This window comes from Limanda limanda, chromosome 14 (genome assembly GCF_963576545.1).
Source record: "Limanda limanda chromosome 14, fLimLim1.1, whole genome shotgun sequence".
In the NCBI taxonomy this organism is placed as follows: Eukaryota; Metazoa; Chordata; class Actinopteri; order Pleuronectiformes; family Pleuronectidae; genus Limanda; species Limanda limanda.
This window is the reverse complement of record NC_083649.1, coordinates 24,899,954-24,904,263: the sequence shown is the minus strand read 5'-3', so window position 1 is coordinate 24,904,263 and position 4,310 is coordinate 24,899,954. Positions and strand designations below refer to the sequence as shown.

The 4,310-nt window shown below is 43.9% G+C and overlaps 1 long non-coding RNA gene across 1 annotated transcript; it reads right to left on the bottom strand.

Moving 5' to 3' along the window:
• Positions 1-3,150: 3,150 nt before the first annotated feature.
• LOC133020026 (uncharacterized) lies at positions 3,151-3,656 on the bottom strand. The gene is made up of 3 exons (XR_009682902.1): positions 3,623-3,656; positions 3,402-3,503; positions 3,151-3,310 (listed from the first exon to the last, which is right to left on the bottom strand). It is a non-coding gene; the product is annotated as an uncharacterized LOC133020026 (long non-coding RNA).
• Between the last annotated feature and the right edge of the window lie 654 nt (positions 3,657-4,310).

Here is a 4,310-nt window from a genome sequence, read left to right as displayed (position 1 = left end):
GATCGCCTAGCAGTGTAAGGATTTTGTAGGAGGAAAAAGAACAGCCACAACACTTGAAAATCAAAGCTTTTTGGGACTGAAACAAAAACTGGCCAGAAGAAAAACCTTGTGATGAAGGAGACAGGAGCAGAAACCAAGGGACATAAGAAAAATAGAAATAGTGTGGATGCATTCTGATGATGGAAAAGAGCCTTTTCAAGCAAGTGAGAGCTAAACGAGGAAAAGTCAACATTTTAAAGGATGCTCAGAAAAGGGATTTGATGCAGGAAGGAATTGACCTGTTCTTTCCAGGCGGGAGAAGTAGTCTGGGGCCCTTAACAGATTTTGAGTTAGATCCCAAATTTTATCAAGAGGTGACAGTTGACAATGTAATTACAGTTGGACAATTGTACACTGACACAAAACTCCCTCTTCTTAGGTTTTATTTGACCACACAGAAAAAAACAATCAACAGTCCACACAGCACAAGTTTGGCTCCATCTTTGGAGAGACAAGAGAGCTCTCAGAATCAGTCCTCCACTTCTTCTCTCAGTGTTTCACAACACCGCCATCTGCTACATTTGAAACACTCAGCCCTGAAGTGATATTTCTTAGAAACACTAGTGATGTAAATATTGACTTTGTATTATATTCCACAGAGGATGGGTTTGAGGATGTTTTTGAGAGCAGCAACGTTGTTTTTTGTAGGAGACTTTTCTGAAAATGAGCAACAGAATTTGGATGACACACTGCCTGTTTTACCATAAACCACGCCATCCAGTGAAAGAGTGAAGAGAGTATTGGTTGTTCATAGAGGGCAGGTACTGCCAGAGCTCATGGCACATTTCTGTGATGATGGACTTCAATATGTTGACATCAAAATCCAACTTCTACTGCCAGATGGAACACATGAGATGGGGTATGATGATGGCGGAGATGTGAGAGATTGTCTCTCAGAATTCTGGAATGAATTATATGACCAATGCGCAACACAAAATGCTCTTAAGGTGGCTTTTCTAATGCATGATTTTGGACATGGGCAGTGAGAGACTCTAGGTCGAATAATTGCTTTTGGATGGGCGAGGGAGAAATATCTTCCTGTGAAGATCGCACCTGTCATATTAGAGCAAGCCGCCTTTGGATATGCGAAGAGCAATGAAGTGTAGAATTTCCTCAAATACATGCCTGAGTCTGAGCGTACAGTGTTTGAATCATGGAGGTCAGATTTTAACAGTGTTGACCAAGAAGAATTATTTGACATCCTGGACAACCACAGCTGCAGAAGGATCCCAACAGCCAGCAATGTCAATGAAATCCTCAAGGAGCTTGCCCACAAAAGGCTTGTCCAAGAGCCTGCCTACGTCATTGAACAATGGGCAAAATACCCAGCCGGGCGGTGCAGGAAAGGTTGTTAAGTCTCTCACCTTCCAAGAGACAATGAATGTCCACCAGAAGGACATTCAAAAGTACCTTACCACATATTTGAGGAATGCTGATATGTAGCATCTGTGTTAGTTCGTAAGGTTCTGCACAGGGTCAGATCTATTCCTCTAAATAGAAATTATTATTGATTTTACTCAGATTCAAGGTTTTCAGAGAAGACCTGTGGCCCATACTCATTACGACAGCAACCCTGACTTCAGCTCCTGTCCTCACTCTTCCTGATCCCAACCTACAGTTTGTGGTGGAGGTAGACGCCTCTGATGTCGGAGTTGGAGGAATCCTCTGTCTTCCGCGTTCACCGGAAGACAACAAGATCCACCCCTGCGCCTTCCTCTCCCGAAAACCCTCTCCTGCTGAGAGAGAATATGATGTGGGAAATAGAGAGTTGTTTGCCATCAAGGTGGCTCTGGAGGAGTGGCGTCACTGGTTGGAGGGAGAAGAGATCCCTTTCCTGGTGTGGACCGACCATAAGAATTTAGAATACATCCGGTCTGCCAGGCGGCTAAATTCTAGACAGGCCAGGTGGACTCTGTTTTTCACTAGATTTAAATTCACTCTGTCTTATCACCCTAGGTCTAAGAATGTTAAGCCTGACGCACTGTCCTGCCTGTTTGATCCTAGCTCTGCTCCCAGATCCCCCTCCAACATCTTACCTCCATCCTGTGTGATAGGGGCGGTCACGTGGGTGATCAAGAAGATGGTCAGATAGGCATATTTTAATACCCATGTGCCGAAGGGCTGCCCCCCAAACCGGTTGTTTGATCCTGTACCCCTTCCATCCCAGGTCATCCACTGTGCTCACACCTCCCTGGTTTCCTGCCACCCTGGGGTATGACGAACTCTCTTCATCACCAGGCAACGGTTCTGGTGATCATCCATGGAGAAGGAAGTCGGGGAGTATGTGGCGACCAGCTAGGTGTGTGCCCGGAACAAGGTTTCCCACCGTCCCCCCTCTGGTCTCCTTCAGCCGCTTCCTGTTTCTCTTCGTCCTTGGTCTGACATCTCTTTAGATTTTGTCACTGGGTTACCATCCTGCGAAGGTAATATCACAGTCTTAACACTAGACGAAAAGCAGTGTTATTGTCACAGGAAACCTCTTCGGACAGGCCTAATCCCCTGCTTTTACCTACGGTTTCCATGATGTTACATCGGCGTTTGCCAGTGACAATAAGCTGAGTCAAGCGGCGTTTGCGAACCTTATGGGGGATATGGAGAACAAAGGAGAGAGCCGCGCGGACCGATCGCGCCGTGTGATCTAATTAGCATATGAATCGGAGTCGAGCCGCTGGCCAGAGCCTCTCTCTACTCACCATTGGAGGAAACCACAGACCCTTGAAACGAAGTCACACGTGATTGGTTGGTAGAAGTGTTGCTATTGGTCACCCTGGGTCATTGCAGTGCACACGTAGGGGTAAGCCCCTCCCACACAATATTAATAATAAAAATGTATATATAGTGGTTGCTAATAATGTATAAATTAATATTTATTATTATTTATTACTAAGCCTTTACCAAAGCACTGCAGTTAATGAAAACTATACATTCATGTGATGCTTGATGTTACAGGTGAACACATTGTACAGGGAACAAACGTGAACAAGGTACATGTGGAGCCAAAGCTTTATTTACATATAGCACAAATATTGTACAAACACAACTGGCCTAGCCAGTGAAAAACTCAGGTGAAGCTTGAAATGTCTGTCTGCAGCCTCTGGGTCATGACTTCTTTGTGGGACTCTGTCTTAATCTGCCCCAGTGTGTAGACGTCTGTGGTGTGTAGCTGTGAGATCCAGTGTAGCTTCCAGTCTTATATGAAGTGTGGGACACAGGTCGGTGCGCTCCTGGCTGTGGAAGGATGGATCCATGTCATCTGTCCCGCTTCAATCATCTGTAAACACATTCAGTAAAATTAGCACAGTTCAATGACAACATATACCTTCACATGTAACTGGAAAATTATTTAATGAATATAACCTTACCCTCTTTCTTCTCCGACAACTCCTGAACTCCTCAATGCTGATGCAAGGTCTGGTCGGATCATACTGGCTCATAGTGTGTCTTTGTACGTCATGGACAGGCAGCTGGAAAACAACATGAGTAACATGATTTTATTATTAATAAACGGAAATAGCCGCGCTGCATCACCGTTGGAAGATCCACAGCAAAAAAACACCAAAAAAATTCATAAACAGTTACTTACATTCAATGGCTTAATTTTCGCACTTTAAAACCGGACTTTCAGCGTCTCAGCCTAACGCCTCGTTGTTTGTGTGTGTGTGGGGGGGGCTGAGGCTGTGAATACATAAGAGAGAAAAGTCACGTTGATGAAAAAACTTAACGAGAACAAACTGTTACATCTAAGTAATCCATACATATTTACACATGCACTAGATCTGCTCAAGCACTCGATGCTGTATTCGTATTTTAGCAACTTTCTCGCTATCCCAAAGTTGCTGGCATGCTTTCAGATGTAGGAGTTAGCTTAGTGGTAGCTAGCCAGTGGTGGAGGAAGTACTGAAGTTTAGCACTTAAGTACAAGTACAAGTACCCAGGAAAATATATACTTAAGTAAAAGTAAAAGTACTACATCAACAATCCTACTTAAGTAAAAGTAAAAAGTACCTTCTTTTAAATTTACTTAAAAGAAGGTACTAAGTATTAAAAGTAAAAGTACTCACGCAAAGGGTTGTCTCTCAATGTCTAGGCTGTGCCATTTTGATAAAGAATGCAGATATAGCTACTGGTAATACTCATGCCTCTACAGATGTCACTACTAGTAATAATTATAAGCAACAACATTTGCAGGTATGGCCTGCCCCTTTAAGGAACGGGCCCAGAGAGTGACGTAGTGCACCTGGGTAACTTGCGCAAGAAGTGTGTGAATATGA